The 21,374-nt window shown below is 43.5% G+C and overlaps 1 protein-coding gene across 2 annotated transcripts in view; it reads left to right on the top strand.

The window, feature by feature from the left end:
- Positions 1-6,144: 6,144 nt before the first annotated feature.
- ADGRB1 (adhesion G protein-coupled receptor B1) overlaps positions 6,145-21,374 on the top strand; it is a 559,240-nt gene continuing 544,010 nt past the window's right edge. For both annotated transcript variants that reach the window (XM_044294271.1, XM_044294270.1), the window contains exon 1: positions 6,145-6,634. The gene's annotated coding sequence lies outside the window, so the exon portion shown is untranslated. The remainder of the gene's footprint in view (positions 6,635-21,374) is intronic.

Raw genomic sequence — 21,374 nt, 5'->3', positions numbered from 1 at the left:
CCGGGAAGGGGTTAAAATTGAAGACCGAGTTCCAGGATCAGAACCTGATAGGTTATGACTCGGCGCTCCATTAGTCATAAATGCCAGCACAGAGTAATAGAGCAGCTGAGCAATCAGCCCACTACTAGTCTCCTCCAATAGATGCCTGTTGTGAGGAGAAGCAGAGCATTGCAACTTGTTGCTAAGGATGCTGTTGCATCACCAGGGGGTGTAGCTTAGCAGCGCGTCTCACCCGGCGCAACCTCCCAGCGCATCTCCCCCTGCGCCGAAGCTGGAGATTACGCCAGTGGAGCCCGGACAGGTGAATTAGGGGCACTAGTCTTAATGAAGTGAGATGGACCAGGGACTGGGGAGCCCATTCTTCTAAGCTTACCGTACGTATACTCTAAACTAATGTTTTCCGGGTAATTGGTGCTGGTCACGTCTGGAAGCTTATCCCCTTTCCCTGCTGAATTGGCATGTGAGTGGAAGAGTTCGGGTAGATAGCTCCCCTCCGAGCAATCACGTTGCCAGCAGCTATGTTAAGGTACAGACACACGGTTAGGTTTTCTGATGCAGTTTTGGAATCCAAAACCAGGAGTGAACTGGGAAGAGCAGAAGTCCTGTCCGTCCTTTATACTTTCTCTCCTTTTATGATCCACTCTTGATTTTGGCTTCCAGAACTGTATCAGGAAACCTGACTGTGTGATGTACCCTGATCAGTATGAAGGTCCCTGCTCTTATCGTGTAAATTAGTCCAGACTTAGTGATTCGGCAAAGCCCCCCGCTCCTCTTCTGTGGTGTAAATGGCAGCGATGTTCCCGAGAAGCAGAACCAGCCCTGTGTGTAATGAGGAATAATGAGGGCTGGAAGTCGTAGTACGTTGCACTGGTAGAAAAGAGAAATCTCCATTGAGTACTATTCATCCAGTGCATTCCCCCTGGTGCTGCCTCTGAGGCTCAGCGAGTCCTCATCGGCCAGATGGGATTTCAGGGTCATGGAGAAGCATGTCACTTCTTCATACCTGTCTGCTTGAAGTAAATGAAAACAGATGAGACCTGCCTCCTGATATTTGGACCATTCAAAGGCTCACTCCATCTCCTTGGCTCCCAGCGGGAACCCTCCTGCAGCAAAACCTGTTCCAGGCAGCCGCACTGATCACAGGGAGGACACATCTTAGTGTCGACACCTGCAACGTTCAGACGGTGCACTGCAGCTCCTCGGCTCTGTGTCTTGTGGACATGGAAGAGACATCTCACCAGCCCACATCTACAGTGCACACTGACAGCCGTGCAGCCATAGACAGGGACAGTCACTGCAGCAACATGCAGATGGAGAAGGTTTTATTGCCGTGCTAACACAGTCGTTCACAATGACAGGTTACTGCTATAGTTTGTTATATACGTATACATTAGTACATCTGTATAGTTTCTCTCTGTATAGCAATATAAACACCTGTATACTTATTTATTTGTAAATAATCTGTACAGAACTATTCTAACCTTCTACACTACCCTTATCTGTATATAACCTGTTTTTATTGCACTTGCTGCACTTTGCACTTCTGATTAGATGCAAACTGTATCTCGTTACTCTGTATTTATACATGTGTAATGACAATAAAGTTGAATCAAATCAAATCAATCAAAATTTTGGGATAATTTCTACGGTATTTTACTGTTTTGGAGGTGCTGGACTCAGAAGTAGAAGAATGGCTAAGAGAAGCTGATGATGCTCAGGTGTTAGGTTCCCAGACAGATACACAGCAGGTTACATACTGAAGAAGATGTAGCTTATAACCATAGAAAACCTGCAGAAGTATATAGAAAGAAAAAGACAAGCAAATGTGGTGGAACAGGGCAGGTGTAGGTACAGAAGGACTGAAAGATAGAGGAGGTGCAGCAGGTAATGTGGCGTCAACACAGTGAAACACCTACAGGTAGCAAAACAGGTGAAGTGATATGAAGAGATGGCAGGAAAGGGGAGGTGATGTCCAGACAGCAGGACAGGTGAGACAGTGTAAAGACAGCTAGACAGGTGAGGTGATGCAGAGACACCAGGACAGGTGAGGTGATATGAAGAGATGGCTGGAAAGGGGAGGTAATGTCCAGACAGCAGGACAGGCAGAAGGGTTTAGGTATTATAAAAACACCAGGACAGGTGAGTTGATGTAGAGACACCTGGACAGGTGAGGTGATGTAGAGACACCTGGACTGGTAAGCTAGTATAGAGATGGCAGAAGGGTTGAGGTAGTATAAAAACAGAAGGATAGGTGAGGTGATGTAGAAACACCAGGACAGGTGAGGTGATGTACAAAACACCAGGACAGGTGAGGTGATGTAGAAACACCAGGACAGGTGAGGTGATGTAGAGACACCTGAACTGGTAAGGTAGTATCGAGATGGCAGAAGGGTTGAGGTAGTATAAAAACAGCAGGACAGGTGAGGCGTGGTAGAGACAGCTAGGCAGGTGAGGTGATGTAGAGACACCAGGACAGGTGAGGTGATGTAGATACAGTGGGACCGGTGAGGTAGTATAGAGATGGTAGAAGAGTTGAGGTAGTATAAAGACAGCAGGACAGGTGAGGTGATGTAGAGACACCTGGACTGGTAAGGTAGTATAGAGATGGCAGAAGGGTTGATGTAGTATAAAAACAGCAGGACAGGTGAGGCGTGATAGAGACAGCTAGGCAGGTGAGGTGATGTAGAAACACCAGGACAGGTGAGGTGATGTAGATACAGCAGGACAGGTGAGGCATTGTAGAGACAACGAGGCAGGTGAGGTGATGTAGAAACACCAGGACAGGTGAGGTGATGTACAAAACACCAGGACAGGTGAGGTGATGTAGAAACACCAGGACAGGTGAGGTGATGTAGAAACACAAGGACAAGTGAGGTGATGTAGAAACACCAGGACAGGTGAGGTGATGTAGAAACACCAGGACAGGTGAGGTGATGTAGAAACACCAGGACAGGTGAGGTGATGTAGAAACACCAGGACAGGTGAGGTGATGTAGAAACACCAGGACAGGTGAGGTGATGTAGAAACACCAAGACAGGTGAGGTGATGTAGAGACACCTGGACTGGTAAGGTAGTATCGAGATGGCAGAAGGGTTGAGGTAGTATAAAAACAGCAGGACAGGTGAGGCGTGGTAGAGACAGCTAGGCAGGTGAGTTGATGTAGAAACACCAGGACAGGTGAGGTGATGTAGATACAGTGGGACCGGTGAGGTAGTATAGAGATGGTAGAAGAGTTGAGGTAGTATAAAGACAGCAGGACAGGTGAGGCGTGGTAGAGACAGCTAGACAGGTGAGGTGATGTAGAGAAACCAGGACAGATTACATGATGTTCAGACACCAGTACAGGTGAAGTGATGTAGAGACAGCAGGACAGGTGAGGTAGTACAGAGACCATAAGACAGGTGAGCTACTATAGAGACAGCATGACTAGTAATACAAAAACAGCAGGACAGATGAGGTGACGTAGGGACAACAGGACAGACGAGTAGAGTTGATCGCAAATATTCTAATCGCGAATTTTTAACGCGAATATTGGCACTTCGAGAATTTGCAAATATCTAGAATATAGTGCTATATCTTCATAATCGCAAATATTCTTTTTTTTTTATCAGTTCCCATGATCCCTCACTGCTTCTTGCTTGTGGGCCAATGAGAAAGCTGCAATATCTTTGACTTTAGGAGTAGTGTGGATCACAAATTTTCCAATTGCGATTTTTCCAATTGCTGATTTTTGCAATCAAGAAAATAATGACTGGAGAGCCCGAATTCTCTAATATATGACAAATATTCGCGAAATATCACAAATTCGAGGTGGTGTAGAGAGGGCAGGACAGCTGAGATGGTGTAGAGGCGGCAGAAAAGGTGAGGTTATGTAGAGACAGCAGGACAGGTGAGGAGGTGGAGAGAGAGCAGGACAGGTGAGGTGGTGTAGAGACAGCGGGACTCGTGAGCATGTGTAGAGACAGAAGGACAGGCGAGGTGATTTAGAGACAGCAGGACGGATGAGGTGGTATAGAGACAGCAGAACAAGTTTGGTGGTGTAGAGACTGCAGAACAGGTGAGGTGTTGTAGAAATGGCAGGAAAGGTCAGGTGTCATAGAGACAGCAGGGCAGGTGAGATGGTATAGAAACACCAGGACAGGTGAGGTGTGTAGAGACTGCAGAACAGGTGATGTGGTGTAGAGACAGCAGGACGGGTGAGATGGTGTAGAAATGGCAGAACAGGCGAAGTGTTGTAGAGACAGCAGCATAGGTGAGGTGGTATAGAGACAGAAGGACAGGCAAGATGATTTAGAGACAGCAGGACGGGTGAGGTGGTGTAGAGACAGCAGGACAGGTTTGGTGCTATAGAGACAGATGAGGTGGCATAGAGAAAGCAGGACAGGTGAGGTGGTGTAGAGACAGCAGCACAGGTGAGGTGATGTAGAGACAGCTAGACAGGTGAGGTAGTGTACAGAGACACATATGGGGTGACATAGGATGTAGGGCACTAGGGATACAATAGAAGATGAGAGCACAGGACTGAGGAGATCATGTACAATCTGTAGATTTCTGAATATAGGAGGCCACTGTAAGATGTAAGTGAGGCATTACAGGGAACAGGTGACATGGTGGAGACAGAGTGGAGGTACAATTCAGGCAGCAGTCCAGGTGAGATAGGAGAATAGGCAGATGAGGTAATATATAGAGAGCCGGATGTAGACACAGCAGGACAGGTGAGGTGACATACAGTAGAGACACATGTAGACGGCACAATGGATGAGGTAATGCAGACCAGGTGAGGCGGTGCAGCAGAAGATGTCACACAATGCAGCAAAGGAGGTCAGGTTGGTCTCCATGGCACATCTCATAGTGCAGAGCCACACACACAAACCCCTCATCCAGCAGATTCAGTCCGCTCTTCACATATGAACACATAATGGACTGCAATGAGCCGCAGAATGAGGCTGATGAGCTCTGCTGCCACCACCCTGCGCTCCCACCCCACTGCTGCCTGCCACCTCAGTGTCCTCCTCACCCCATGTGCGGTGGAAGGCGGCCCTGGTTCTGTCTGTGCCTCTTCAAGGCTTTTCATTGATTCAGGCTTGGAGCTTTTTGGCTATAAAGGGACATCTGTCCTAAGCTTGGATGAGTTGAGAATTCGTCTCTGCATTTAACCCTCCGTTAGCCCAAATTGCAGAAGACAAGGCAAGCAGCAGGCAACTTAATTACCCATTGAAATCCTCTCGTATCCCACTTAAAGACCTATATACCTACAGAACACTACCGCTAGCGCCGGCAGTAAAGTCCTCCTATTGCATACAGATGTCTCTTTTCTTTTTTTTTTTTTTTTCGGTACGAGCACAGCTCATTGGTTCGCTGTTGCTGAGATCTCCCGGTGTCAACTCGTGTTAGATGCTTCAGGTGCACAAAAAGGGACAAAAGGAAAAAAATCGAAAAAAAAGCTATAGACCATATACACGGCTTTATGCAGTCACCATGGTAACCTCCGGGCTGTACGGAACACTTAATCACACCGAGGGGGCTCAGTAAAGTGGAGGGGGCACCATGTCTCTCCACTGACTTTCTTCAATCCCTTCCCACCATTAAAGTGTCTCAGTGGATAACCAAAGAGGCTGTAACTCCCAGGCATTGGATGTCTTTTTTATTTTTTTTCTTTGGTTCCGAGTTATGATCCGTGTCATCATCCTAGGAAAGTTCTGGTAGAGAATTGTGCAAGCACTGCAGAAAAAAAAAAAAACAGGACAAGGGTCTGCCATCCTTTCACGGCTCTTTTTTCCCAAATCAGCTTCGACCAGAGTTCAAGCATTTGTCCAATGGATAGTAAAGCCCTCGACTTGTCTTTGGTTTCTTTCTCAGGCTCTTAATGCACCCAACCCAACACCACCACCACCACCATCATCTAACCCTGGCTCCAGCACACAGTAGGGCAAGCGGTTAAAAAAAGCTTTGGCCTTTTTATAAGCTGGAGAACGCAGAGTTTACTTTCCCTCCTCTGTGTGTGTGGCTGGCTTGATGCATTTTATCCATGCCTCTCTCTCTGTCTCTGCCTTCCCTCCCTCCTCTCTCTTTTTCCTCCTTTCACTCTCTTCCCCCACACACACACACACACACACATACACTCTCTCTCCCTCTCACTCTAATGTGTGATCTGGAAAGCTTATAAAAGCCTGATGTAATTCTTAATGCAGCCCCTGGCTACAAGGACTGGATCTAGATTCACAGTGTAGCAAAAAAAAAAAAAAGGAAAATACCAGAGACAAGGCAAATACACAGCAGCGGATCTTAAGCGAACAAACATCTCTCGGGGAAGCCAATTTTTTGTCTTGTCGAAGAGCTTCGTTGACTCTATGTGAAGAAGACTTTGTATCATTGGATGGAATCATTTCTTTGGCTTTTCTTTCAGCTGGGGATTTGCACCTGATTATATCTGTCACCAACGGCTCTTCTTCTTCTTTTCCTTGTGAGGAACAAGTTAAGGCATTAAGGCAAAGCTGCCTTGGGTGGAAGACTTTACACAAATTGGTCATTGTGGTGGCGAGGATATGGCTTGTACTGGGCTACTTACTTAATACCTGGAATTTGCTTTGGAAGAAGAAGAAGGAGAGGGATTTCAAATCTAAGAGAATCCAAGGTAAGAGAAAGTCTAGATTATTTTGAGTCAAGTTGGGTTTCAAACATTGGTCTTGGCTTCTTAGGATTTGGGCTGAGACATCTTGAATGCCCCTAGTTAGACAATGTCTTCTCATGACTACCCAATCCATATTTCTTAATCTCTATCAACTTTTAAGATTCCTCCTTCCCATGTCCACCTCATTCGCCAGCTAAAACATTTGGCACCTTGCTGTGCTTACAAAGGGCTTCATGCAAAGCCGAGGAATGGAGAAAAAAAGAAATGTATGAATATTTGAAAAGGGAGATGAAAAAGGAGTATTATACTGTCATCAATAAATCACTCCTTCAATAATACACAGTCCCGGCTTTAAAATACACTGCTGCACTGGAGAGACAGCAGTCCTAAGAGAGCAAGTCCTATCAACACAGTGGGTCACCGGTGGACCCCCGCTACTGAAGCTCATGTTTGCACTACAGGAGTTGAGTTGATTAAACCAATGGGGAGGGGTGGGTTCATTTATGTTGACATTATTTTTTAAGGATTCGAAGAGGATGCATTTTATTGAGACCACCACATGTGGCATTTAGAATGCATTTCCCATGTTCTTGCTCAGTAATAGCAGTGCAAGAATTGGGTTATGGCATCATAGGTCTACTCTTTGTGGTTTTCCGAGACATCATGTACTGCTTATCATGATCATTCCTAAATTTCTCTCCCATAATAGATAAGCTTAGGTGCCTTCATTTCCTTAATAAGCGCTGATTGTCTCTGTAGTGACCTTTGGTGATCACCTTAATCATTGCTTACCAGCAAGTTCCTTCGAATGCCAATGCATCTATTATGCATCACTGATGTCTTAAATGTGGCACACACATCTTACAGTCTGCAGATGACGATACCAAGACCTAATCAGTGTGGGTAATTATTAGGTAACCTTGCCTAAATCACTCTGACTAATGGCACATTTAGTTCATCTCCAGTTTTGGGGTTTTTATTTTTCCATTTTTCTATCATAAGCCTATTTGATTAAGGTTTCAGAAACCCAGACTTTGTAATCTACTTATTAAAATGTAAATGCCATGGGTGTGAGAGGACAGAATATAAATGACTTCAGCCTAATATTTGAGCAGGAAACTAGAGGCTAGGACATTGATAGAATTTAAAGCCCTACCAGACCTCAGCTTTAATATAGGAGGCATCGATGTTCCTCAGATGTTCCTCAGATCCTATTGGAAAGATGGGATGTAAGAAAAATCTGAGATACTTCTGAAGGGTTCCTTGATTTCATCCGTCTGAGCTAAAGGATGTCTATAACCTAAATCACAAAAAAGCCTTTGGGTCTGTGATGACTTGTTGAGCAGAAGGAGCTAAAAATTCATTTGAATACCCAATACAGAGTCAAATTAGACTACCACTAAAATGTAGATGACCCATGAAGATCGATTAAGGGGTTCTTTCTATACTAAGAGGGTAAAACTAGTTATGGATCTGTTGAAGAGTTAAGTAATGGCACTAAGGATTGCATGCCATCCTACACTCCAAGTGACTAATACATGATAAGCGATTTAGCCCTGGCAAAGGCGAGAAAATTTTCACTGTGAGTTTATGTCTTGTGATTGCACCTGGCTCTGGCTCTGGGATTTTCTGCTCTATTTTAAGCTCTGGGAAAAGGATTTTCCAAATAGCTCTTACATATCAGGTTGTTTCCATTGTACGATAATTGGCCATATTCCTACCCGAGAGCATTGCACCCTTAGGCTATTGACAGGTTCAAGGCGACTGGTCGTGGAGGGGATTGTACGGCCTCCACTGTAGTTGTGCTGTTCATTATTACTCAATGTGTCCATCTAAATGCAAAACTCAGCTCCCCCCCAAAAAAAATTGCTAAAATTTGCACACACGGCATTGGAAGCCATCAGTGCACTGATCTTCGCGATGCTTGAAAAATCAAAGATGAAGCTTTATAATCAAAGATGAAGCTCCCTTTCTGTTGAGGAATGCTGTAACATTTAACCATGTGCCATCCCAGTATGGAGAAGGAGGCTAAAAGTCTTTTGTAAATGGTGATTTTCAGGGTCATTGACCATCAAAGGCTGCCTTAATTGAGTTGTGAGTGGGTAGGGACAGCGCAAGGTCTCTAAGGCAGGCGTAGCCAGGACATGCTGAGACTTGTGGTGGGGGATCTGAATGCATAGAGACAATTGTTTGCCCTCCATGCCTTCCCTATGCCTATCCATCAAATGGTCAGAACCTGTTCTCGAGGGAGACAGCCAGTTAGTGTACCATGGGGAGATGAAATGATTTTAATTGCCCTGGAATGATTCAATGTTCTCTCCTCTGAGTAGTGACAATTTGATCTCCTTCTCTCCGAGCTCTCGAACATTGGCCTGATGGATGTCTTTAAAATCATTGGCATTCTGGGCCACGGGTTGGAAATTGACTTGAATGGTGATGCTGTGATTTAAGTCATCAGGAAGAAGTGATGTATTGTTGCACAATTTCGGCCTCTGATTATTAGGTTTGCACGTGGGGTTTGTGGCGGCCACTGCTAATTCATGTCCCATTCTGCAGGATGGGGAGGAAGGGGGGGGGGGGCAGTAAATGCTTGTTAGGAGGGGTCTGTGCAACCAAGATTGTATGGCCAATATACAGAGACTTCTTGAACTGCCTTGAATATTAATGCTGCAAAGATATATCTCAACACATAATCATCGAGTAGATTAAAACCATGCAACCTATTCATTAACCCCTAAAGAAAGAACACATTCAATTAAGGACGGTCCTAGGTTTTCGTGCCCATAGTGTATTGATGAAAATATCATGTAGGCTATGTCCTTCTCTTAAGGGTTAATTTAATGATATCATAGCAAAACATTGTCTAAAATCTAAACCTCCCATAGAGCTTTCATCAATTGCTTCCCTTGATACATTGTATCTTACTTGATGCGTTGTGTTTTATGTCCTGCCAGATACACTGGATTTTTTTAGTTTTTTTTTTTATACATCATATTTTACAGTATATTTTGGTTGATACGTTGTATTTTATTCCTTCCTTGATCGCTACACTGGATTTTAAGCGATGAACGTTCCATTTTTATAATTCCCGCTGCTCCTTTCTATGTTTCCATTACTTAATGTAAAACATTGTACCTGTTGATATCATTACCCAGAGCTATTTACTAATGGTAGCTCTCCTCCTCATTGACTAGCCAACTGTATGATGCTGGAGCTTGCACTACTCTCAGTGGGAGCCTAGGGGGCACCAGATAGTCACTTTCCAGCTTCTCTTGCAGAAGGAGCGAGCCGCAAACTGTTCTTTACAGCTGTGCTATTAACACTACAGACGAAGACAAAACAAAATAAAGCACCTCTGAGCACCATGAGATGCTGTCAGCCAAGAGATGCCATGCTAGTGGAGCCCCTCTGTGTGCCATCGACAGAAGGGGGAAAAAAAGCTAGAAATACAGTGATATAGCTGCCAGCATGCTGCTGCGCTAGATGTGGAAAGGTTAATCACATACAAAGCATGTGTGGGATCTGAAGTGTTTATGCCATGCAGTAGATTCATTAACCTCTTCATAGTCGTCAGACCTCCCATGGGCATTGGCGTCACCTAAATGGTGTTATTAGTCACATGCTCACATCTCAAAACTGGAGTTGCTTCCACAAGCAGGTTCAATAATGATGAGAGTATTCTTCTATCTGCAACTTGATAATACATTGTAGAACTGGGTGTAATGCCGATGCAAATACTGCAGCTAGAATTATTGCCTTCTGGTAATTTAAAGAGGCTCTAAAAAAAACAATGGAAATGACCGCCGCACCTCTCATGCCATCCTTGCTTGTTTGGTGACCATGCCAATCCCATCCTGTAGACGAGAGAACAGTTGTTTGGTCCTTGAGATGGTTCCCATTTGCTTTCTTAGCTAATATAGGGATGCCCGTGGAAAGGAAGAACCCTGTGAAGATTTAATACACCTCTAGATAAGAAGTGTGCGTACAGTCAGGGGCTGAGGTCCCTATAGCTGGCCATACGAAAGGTATGAGTAAGGTCTTGACTGTCCCCTGTTAATTCCAGTTGGGGAACTAAAGAGTGAAGCATGTTGGAGGTGAATATTCCCAGCCGTTTGTTGTCTGGGAGATAAGTGGTGACAATGGTAACTTGCTGCAGTGGAGCTTAGAAGAGTCCATCTGACCATTGTACAGGATTAGAAGCCTCACCAAGACCGATGGCTAGTAAGATGTGTCAAAAGAGCATATGGTAGCCTTTCCATGATCTCTTGGATTCAATATATTCTCATTCTGGGGGCAACAACAGCACCATGCATGGTCAGGTCAAAGGATCATAATAGTTTTTTTGTTTGATCCCTTATTTATCCATCCTATTGACCATGAAAGGAGGAATCAGAATATATTTACTCATTTGTTCCTGGAAAATAAGTGGTAACAGGAGTAGCTTGCTGCAGGTGAGCTTACCACAGTCCATCTGACCAGTGTTCAGGTTTAGACATCTGATCCAAGACTAATGACCGGTAAGACATCTCCAGTGTGCATTCAGTGGAGGCAGCAAAGGGTCTAGTCGTTCCCTAGTCTTTTGGTTCCATCTCAAAACCTTCAATCTTCTTGTGGTATATTACACTTCTCTAGTCATCACAACAGTTGTACAATACCCAATATGCCTTGTCATTCTCCGTCTGGTCAGGTCAAAGGAGGGACTATAGGAGTCTTGTTTGATTTCCCATTCACTCATCCTAGTGACCATGAGTGACAGAAGTTGGCCATACGTTAGTCATGAGGTACAAATGTCAATCATAACAGACATCACAGCTAAAAAGACTAGAGGTGATGGTGAAAAACAAAGGCGAATGTAAACATTCGAAAGGCTGTTCTGTTTGGTCTTTCTTTGGACAGGCTTTTCGTTCAATAGATCGAATTTCTTTTACTCTGTCAATAAGTCCTAATTAAACTCAGGTAGAAACTGTGTCTAAATGGCATCTCTTTGGGAACCAACTTTTCTATGTCAATAAAGAAAACCCAACAATGAGGTATAATGGGTCTGGTGGGCTTGTCTATCTCAGAAATCATCTCTCGATTGGAGGCTGTAAACTAAAGCTGCCCATGGACAATGCTCATTCAGCAGATACATATCCAAGGACACTTGGCTTAAGGCTTAACTCCCATGAGCATAAAGGATTGACCATATTCAATTCAACATGGCCAATCTTTCTTTTCTCTGACATCTACCAGGGGAGGACAACCCCATGCACATTAGACATTAAGGCAGACATTAAATCATGGTTTGGCCAAGTGTCATCCAATATTTATGGACACCTTTTAAGTAACATGTGAGTCACCTGATATCATGTAATTGGCTCATTACGTATTCTAAGAGAGCTGAATAGGAAGGACAATTCTAAGGAATACACAAGGGAAAGCAGCTTAAAGAGCATCAGTCATCAGGATCAACATTATTTAACCAGGCATAATGCTTGGTACAGAGGATCCAGATCAGTAGAATTATACCAAATTTATGTCCCTCCATTGCGGCGTTTCTGAGATGTATCCATTTTTAGCCAAGCAACTTGCAGCACTTGCAATCTCACACCTGTGCCGTAGTCTACACTATCGGCACATGCACAGTGCATCTGGCTCCATTTCCCAAGATAGCTACTGCATATGTGCCACTGACTACATCCCCCACTAGAAAGAGGAGATGCTCAGCTTCTTTCTGTTAGAGGATGATATCATCAGGACATGCACAGTGGTCATCTATGCTGCTGGCAAAGCAGAGCCAGATGAACTGTGCATGCACCGATGGTGTAGACAATGGTGCACAATTATGGGGCCAGGCTATATGCTCAGCCCTGTTGATCAAGGGGACAGGGGCGTGTGCTTAAAAGAAAAGGGTGGACGAGCTCTGGTGCTTAGAGGTTCCGTTCTCAGTGCATCAATGACCTAATTAACTCAATCAATATGTCTCTGGAATGGTGCAACTGGAATATAAATGAGGTATCAATTAACTGATCAGGATCAACCTTATTCAGAATTATGCCTGGTTTTATAGGGTTGATCCTGACAATAGACGCTCTTGAAACAACTCTTATCCACAGAACCTAAGTTCTCATGGTTGGTGGGGGTCTCAGCTGTCTAACCCCCACCAGTCTGTGATGCCATATCCTCTAATACACACTGATGAGACTCGCGAGGATGACAGCGTCTTCAGTTATTCTGCCTTGATTCTGCCATGGAGACCATGACTTAAACACCACAACCACCCACCAGGATCCAGTCCCTTGTGCCTATAGATTATATCCTAGGCTAGGCTTCTCTGTTCTCCATCTGAGGGCTCCACTCTACAGAGTAAAATGGGAAAAAAAAAAATGAAATATTAATAAATAACTTGGTGGCCAATTCTCGGGAGAATGCCTCTAATTGGCTACGTTCCTGCTAATTAGATGAATCATACAATTAGTCTTGCACGGTTTTGTAGTCTTGAACTTTAGGGAATATTTCATTAACATATACAGTTGTGGCCTTGTTTAGAGAAACTTTTACTCATCCCGACTGATACGCAGATGGAGCATTGTTTATTGAAGCATTTTTTTCCGCTGACAGTCGGACCAAACATTACTACCAATTAGGGCCTGCGTGTCTATAAATCTGTGGATATCTGCTCCTGACTTCTTACCTTTAGCTGTCGTTTCTGTATGGACTTGACATAAGACACATCTTGTCGTAGTACCAAATGGTTTTGGTCTCGCTTGCACAGAGTCCAAGAAAAAACTACTCTGTTGGTGTAAGGACTTCATAAGTAATCTTCTATCTTGTCTTGAGGATTTCCTTTATTAACAAACCAATTAACCTTATAGTACAAACTAGTATTACTAATGGGGTGCGCCGGAAAGTTCTGCACTGTACAGGCACTGCATCTAATAAGTCGCACTTCTCAGCATGATAGCAATGTTACCTGCTCATCTCTAGGAATCGGCTTTATCAAGCTCTGGTGGTGATGCCACACGTTTAAAGGGATTGTCCAGGATTAGAAAAACATGGATTCTTTTTTACAAATAATTGCCCCACACCACTCGCCAGGATGTGTATGGCATTGCATGCAGCTTAGCGCCGTTAAAGTGAATGGGTCTGAGCTGTAGTAGCAGACACAGCCCATGGGCAGATGTGACCCTGTGACCAGAAGAAAGCAGCCATGTTTTTCTAACCTTGGACAATCCCTTCAAGGGACACTATTGTATAATTTCCATGAACTTCCAAAAGGATTGATCGAGTCCAGACATGGGCAGGGGTGCACCACCAATGATGGCTGGGAGGCGATCACCTCAGGCAGCACCAGGTAGGGGCAAGAGATGGGGGCAGCCGAAGAGCCATGGGATGAAGGGAAGAGGATAGATTCATAAATTTGCATTGGGAAGGGGGCGCTGTTTCAGTTTTCGCCTCAGGCAGCAGAAAGGCGGGGTGCACCCCTGGACATAGGAACCTGATTGGAGGGGCACTTACTACTTATCTCTTGAGAATCATCCTCCAAAATCATGCCGATGACAAAATATGTTGGAATTGTGTAATAGACTATGGGTCCATTCACACGTCTGTATGTGTTTTGCTGATCCGCAAAACACGGACACCGGTAATGTGCGTGCTGCATTTTACGGAACGCACATCGCCGACACGCTCATATAAGAAAAAAAAGCCTTTTCTGTCAAGAATTACGGTCAATAATAGGACATGTTCTATTTTTGCAGAACAGAAGTGCGGATCCGCAAATGCGGATGCGGACAGCATATTCCGGCCCCATTAAAAAAAGAATGGGTCTGCACCTGTTGCGAACGTGTGAATGGACCCTAATGCTGTAGGTATAGCGGGCCAAGACAATCATTAGGCAGAACTGTCACTTGTTAATTATCTTTCCACATTTTTTACAGTGGATCTGCTTTTGTCTCCCCAAAACAGCACCATAGTTACATAGTTAATACGGTTGAAAAAAGACATACGTCCATCAAGTTCAACCAAGGGAAAGGTGGGGAAGCGAATCCAAGAAGGAAGTGAGACTCAGATTTCTACACATTTTCATAAGCATTAATGTCATTTACTTTTAAGAATTCATCTAAATCCTTGTATAAACCCGTCCACTGCTCCTGCTGTGACCACGTCCCGAGGTGTCTATTCCACAGATTCACAGTTCTTACAGTAAAGAAGCTTTGACGCTTCTGGAGACTGAACTTTTTCCTCTCCAGTCGGAGGTAGCGCTCCCTTGTCTTTTGAGCACATTTTACATGGAACAGTTTTTCACCATATTTTTTGTATGGCCCATTTATATATTTGTATGTAATCATGTCCCCCCTTAGACGTCTCTTCTCGAGACTAAATAAATTTAATTATTTTAATCTTTCTTCATAACTAAGACCCTCCATGCCCTTATCAGTTTAGTCGCTCTCCTCTGTACTTTTCCAGCTCCAGGGCGTCCTTTCTATGGACTGGTGCCCAAAACTGAACTGCATATTCCAGATGAGGCCGCACCAACGCTTTATAAAGTGGTAATATCACATCCCTGCCCCGCGAGTCCATGCCTCGTTTAATACATGACAATATCCTAGTGGCCTTAGACGCAGCTGATTGACATTGTGTGCTGTAATTTAATCTACCATCTACAAGGACACCCAACTCCTTCTTTATAAGTAACTCTCCCAGTGTCTCATTTCCTAGGACATATGTTTGTTCTTTGGCTGTATCTCATAATTTGCCTTGAAGATTTACCATATATACAAGGAGTTGTTGACCATCCCTCCTTTCTCTATCTGAATGTCTGTTGGAAGGTTGAAGTGCCCACCAGAGGATCCTCAGAGGACCAAGGCTCTAACACAATAATGGCCTTAAATGTCCAGCAGAAGACAACTCTGAATATGGCCATACATATGGTGTGTATAGATGGACAGTAGACCTTAGAATTGTCTCCTTTGAAGTACCCATAAAAAGTCCAACATTGGTCCATTGTCTAATAAAACCCTATATACAGTGGATATAAGAAGTCTACACACCCCTTCTTCCCTCCACCTAAACGATTTCAGTTTGTTTTTCAATGTAGTTGTACAGTTTATAGGTCACATTAAAGGTGGAAAAAGTTCTGAAATGATTTATCTTTGTCTCATTTTTTTACAGCACAGAAACCTGACATTTTAACAGGGATGTGTAGACTTTTTATATCCACTGTATAAAGGAAACAGCAGACCACTGTACAGTCCACCCAAAGCATGGAAAAAAAAACTAAATTTTAGTCGAGATGAATCTTTCCATGAGTATAATAACTTTCCATGATTATACAGAACATAGATTATGACCCAACCAAGCTTCTCCCCTCTTCCTCCTCGGAGAGGCTACCCCGTGATCCTTACATTGGAGAGGATGGACATCGAGCATTGATATATTGAGTGTTCAGGAAAAAATATATGATGAGCACAGAAACCAATTCTGCAGCTTGGATATGTCCTTGACTAATTTAATAAAAATATCAATTCGCTCACAATCAATAATGCTGATAATAAAATAATCTGGAGTTCACTGCCATCAGCTGTCCATACGAACACCGGCTGGGTCTATTTCAAGGTTGGCTACACAATCTGATTTGGAAAATCTGAACGTGTCCAGTTATATGAAGCATGGATCTGTAGTTGACGCCTTGTGTATTATGTATTTTAGTTTTTACTGTTATGAATCTCTAACTTTAAAGGGGTTCTCCGTGGCTGTGGCTGGTATTGCAGAACTTCACCATTTATGAAGAGGTGACCTACAAAACAAGCCCATGGAGAAAGGCGATGTCTCTATAGAAAAAAAGCTTAAACGGGTTATCCAATCCTGTAAACACCCCCCGAAATGCACGGGTCTTTCATACAGAACATACTTACCTGGTTTCCTACGCTTGCCAATAGAAGGTTGCTACAGTAAATTGCTCCCCTAGCGTCATGGATGACGTCACACGTGATGTAAGGGGCAAGGGGGCAGTTCACCGTCGCGGCCTGCTATTTCCGCTGGATGTTGTGATCTGCACGATGGGGAGATGCAGTGGCAGTTGTGCAGGGATTCAGAGGGTTGCAGGCGTTGGTGACCAGGTTAGTATGCTCTGTATGAGGGACCCAGGCATTTTTGGGGGTGTTTACAGGATCAGATAACCCCTTTATCCTTTAAATGGGCTACAATTATCATGACAGAATATTTATGGTGAATTGAACTACCCCTAATAGCCACAAGGGGTGCTATATACACTTTGTTTTTTAATGCGGGTGCTTTAGGGTCAATTATACAATATGTCTTAGTGTCCATTTAATACCATCTATAATTATCAACTCCTACTTTTCGGTCTTCGACCTTTGATTCAGGGCCAATTCCAGCCCGAATAAATGTGACCCAAATTGAAGTGCTTTGATTGCTTTGCAAAGTCTCTCTCTCCACGATTCTCCCGAATGGAATCACACATAATTCAGTAGAATCAGAACTTTTTGAAATAAATCGCAAATTTTAAAATCAATTGGCTCAGCATTATAGTGCTGTTCAAGTGCGTGTGATTTTAATCATTTAGCTCAATTCCTGCCCTCGTTGCACCGCAGAGATGTGCACACACCCAAAGTCACTCAAAACAATTAATCTATCAAATTCTGTGCAAAAATTTAAAAAATGTATGGGCAGTGCACCAAAGAAGTGATTCCGAACATGAATGCAATTCTCTTAAAGGGGTTGTCCTAGTTATTCTTTTTGTTCTTTGTATGTTTCTAACTAATAAAATGTAAAGGCTTTGCCATGCACTTACTGCATCTGTAGTTGCTCCTTTCTCAGATTTCACTGAGGGTCACATGACCTGTGATGTCAGCTTCTCTCCCTGCTTTGTTAATGTTTTGTGCACAAGCCTGAGAGAGCAGATCTGTGTCTGTACACGTCACTGTGCTGGCCACGCCCCCTGCACTGCCGTCTGCTGCTGTCTGCTCTCTGCCTGGATTCTTCAGGAAAAAACTTTAACCCCTTTAGCAGCACAGACTCAGTGTTGAAGGCTTTACTGAGTAGCTGCAGGCAATGAGGAGACAAATGCTGAGCACAGGAGCTGACAGAGTAGAGGAGTTTTGCAGATCATTGCACAAGAACAGGTAAGAGGAAGATCCTGTGTGTATCAGCAGTGTCATTGTACAGCTGGGACTTGTAGTCCTACACATACAGCAGTCAGACATGTCACACAGAGCAGCTCTTGTATTCACTCATTTTGCAGAGCAGGGGGAGGGGCAGAGATTGTTGTTATTGCATGTAAACAAAGGGCCAGAAGAGAAACAGGGAAATTAGGAAATATAATTTTTTGGCCTAAAACTTGCTTAGCTTAGTTACATATCGCTGACCATCAGATTTACTGTACAAAATTTATTTTTTTTCATAACTCTGACAACCCCTTTAAGAGATCCACTTTAGTTAGCACCAAGGTAGGGTCGGTGGCAATATTTTTGAGGGGCACTGACAAATCCTGCATTGTATTGCAGATCAAGCGGGCAAATGCCTCGCCAATGTAAGGAAAATACTTTTCTCTTGAACATCTGTCTCCAGGAAGAGTAAGGAGCCAAAAAACACAAACTAACAGCTTTACAATGGGCGAAATAAGATCATATTTGCCCTATAGGACATGTGAACATCCAAACAGGGATGGAGACACCCTCTAGAACCGTCTAGAACCCTCTTAAGTTGATTTTTCTCTGGAGGATCAGTTATCCTCATACTCCATGGCCATTTATCTCAGTGGCCGCCATGTAACACTTGCCACATGGGAAATGCCTGGCAAGGATCCCAGGTGTTGGATTTCTGGTGATCACCCGATTGCCTGTTATTATCTTCAGGTGACTGTAAGGAAATGCACACAAACATCTTGAAATGTAAGAAGTAAGTGCCCCCCATCTTCAATGTTAACCACTTTTACCTTCCCTTAAACAAACTATAAACAATAATCGCTTGTCAGAATTTTTCCTTCATCTTTGCCATTTGCCGTATATTAATATTTATTTACTGCTCGGTGGAAATCTTCTGGGAATATGTAAGCAATTTCCCCTATTGAGAAAATAGGACTTGGAGAACAAGATTGGATAATTCTACCCTCCGGCAACAGCATCCACCTCGATATAAATAAAGCCGCTCTATAAATCCACAATTTGCCATGTACACTCTTGGTGTGTTCACACTCTATATCAATCCAGCTGCATTCTGCCAGCCAGACCCGGACGCTCCCCGCTCACAAATCTTAGCGGTCTGTAGCCGAAAGTAAAAGACGTTTTATAGGAAGATTTAACAGAGTAAATCAGAGTAAACAAAGATTTAACAGGGTGCGCAATGATAGTCCAGAGAGTGAACGTGAGTCCAGAGAGTGAACGTGAGTCCAGAGAGTGAACGTGAGTCCAGAGAGTGAACGTGAGTCCAGATAATGAACGTGAGTCCAGAGAGTGAACGTGAGTCCAGAGAGTGAACGTGAGTCCAGAGAGTGAACGTGAGTCCAGATAATGAACGTGAGTCCAGAGAGTGAACGTGAGTCCAGATAATGAACGTGAGTCCAGAGAGTGAACGTGAGTCCAGAGAGTGAACGTGAGTCCAGATAATGAACGTGAGTCCAGAGAGTGAACGTGAGTCCAGAGAGTGAACGTGAGTCCAGATAGTGAACGTGAGTCCAGATAATGAACGTGAGTCCAGAGAGTGAACGTGAGTCCAGAGAGTGAACGTGAGTCCAGAGAGTGAACGTGAGTCCAGATAATGAACGTGAGTCCAGAGAGTGAACGTGAGTCCAGAGAGTGAACGTGAGTCCAGAGAGTGAACGTGAGTCCAGATAATGATCGTGAGTCCAGATAATGAACGTAAGTCCAGATAATGAACGTAAGTCCAGATAATGAACGTGAGTCCAGATAATGAAAGTGAGTCCAGATAATGAAAGTGAGTCCAGATAATGAAGGTGAGTCCAGATAATGAACGTGAGTCCAGATAATGAAAGTGAGTCTAGATAATGAAGGTGAGTCCAGATAATGAACATGAGTCCAGATAATGAAAGTGAGTCCAGATAATGAACGTGAGTCCAGATAATGAACGTGAGTCCAGATAATGATCGTGAGTTCAGATAATGAACGTGAGTCCAGATAATGATTGTGAGTCAAGATAATGATTGTGAGTCCAGATAATGAACGTGAGTCAAGATAATGATTGTGAGTCCAGATAATGATTCTGACTCCAGATAATTAACGTAAGTCCAGATACTGATTGTGAGTCTAGATAATGAAAGTGAGTCCAGATAATGAAAGTGAGTCCAGATAATGAAGATGAGTCCAGATAATGAAGATGAGTCCAGATAATGAACGTGAGTCCAGATAATGAACGTGAGTCCAGATAATGAACGTGAGCCCAGATAATGAACGTGAGTCCAGATAATGAATGTGAGTCTAGATAATGATTGTGAGTCCAGATAATGAACGTGAGTCCAGATAATGAACGTGAGTCCAGATAATGAACGTGAGTCCAGATAATGAACGTGAGTCCAGATAATGAACGTGAGTCCAGATAATGAAGATGAGTCCAGATAATGAACGTGAGTCCAGATAATGAAAGTGAATCCAGTTAATGATCGTGAGTCCAGAGAATGAACGTGAGTCCAGATAATGATCGTGAGTCCAGATAATGATCGTGAGTCCAGATAATGAACGTGAGTCCAGATAATGAATGTGAGTCCAGATAATGATCGTGAGTCCAGATCATGAACGTGAGTCCAGATCATGAACGTGAGTCCAGATAATAAACGTGAGTCCAGATAATGAACGTGAGTCCAGATAATGAATGTGAGTCCAGATAATGATCGTGAGTCCAGATCATGAACGTGAGTCCAGATAATGAATGTGAGTCCAGATAATGAACGTGAGTCCAGATCATGAACGTGAGTCCAGATCATGAGCGTGAGTCCAGATAATGATCGTGAGTCCAGATAATGATTGTGAGTCCAGATAATGATTGTGAATCCAGATAATAAACGTGAGTCCAGATAATGAACGTGAGTCCAGATAATGATCGTGAGTCCAGATAATGATTGTGAGTCCAGATAATGATTGTGAGTCCAGATAATGATCGTGAGTCCAGATAATGAACGTGAGTCCAGATAATTAATGTGAGTCCAGATAATGATCGTGAGTCCAGATCATGAACGTGAGTCCAGATCATGAACGTGAGTCCAGATAATGAACGTGAGTCCAGATAATGAACGTGAGTCCAGATAATAAACGTGAGTCCAGATAATGAACGTGAGTCCAGATAATGAACGTGAGTCCAAATAATGATTGTGAATCCAGATAATGAACGTGAGTCCAGATAATTAACGTGAGTCCAGATAATGAACGTGAGTCCAGATAATGATCGTGAGTCCAGATAATGAACGTGAGTCCAGATAATGAACGTGAGTCCAGATAATTAACGTGAGTCCAGATAATGATCGTGAGTCCAGATAATAATTGTGAGTCCAGATAATGATTGTGAATCCAGATAATAAACGTGAATCCAGATAATGAACGTGAGTCCAGATAATGAACGTGAGTCCAAATAATGATTGTGAATCCAGATAATGATTGTGAATCCAGATAATAAACGTGAGTCCAGATAATGATTGTGAGTCCAGATAATGAATGTGAATCCAGATAATAAACGTGAGTCCAGATAATGATTGTGAGTCCCGATAAAGAAAGTGAATCCAGTTAATGATCGT

This window comes from Bufo gargarizans, chromosome 5 (assembly GCF_014858855.1).
Source record: "Bufo gargarizans isolate SCDJY-AF-19 chromosome 5, ASM1485885v1, whole genome shotgun sequence".
Lineage (NCBI taxonomy): Eukaryota > Metazoa > Chordata > Amphibia > Anura > Bufonidae > Bufo > Bufo gargarizans.
Note: the sequence above shows the minus strand (reverse complement) of the source record. Positions and strands in the feature narration are given on the sequence as shown.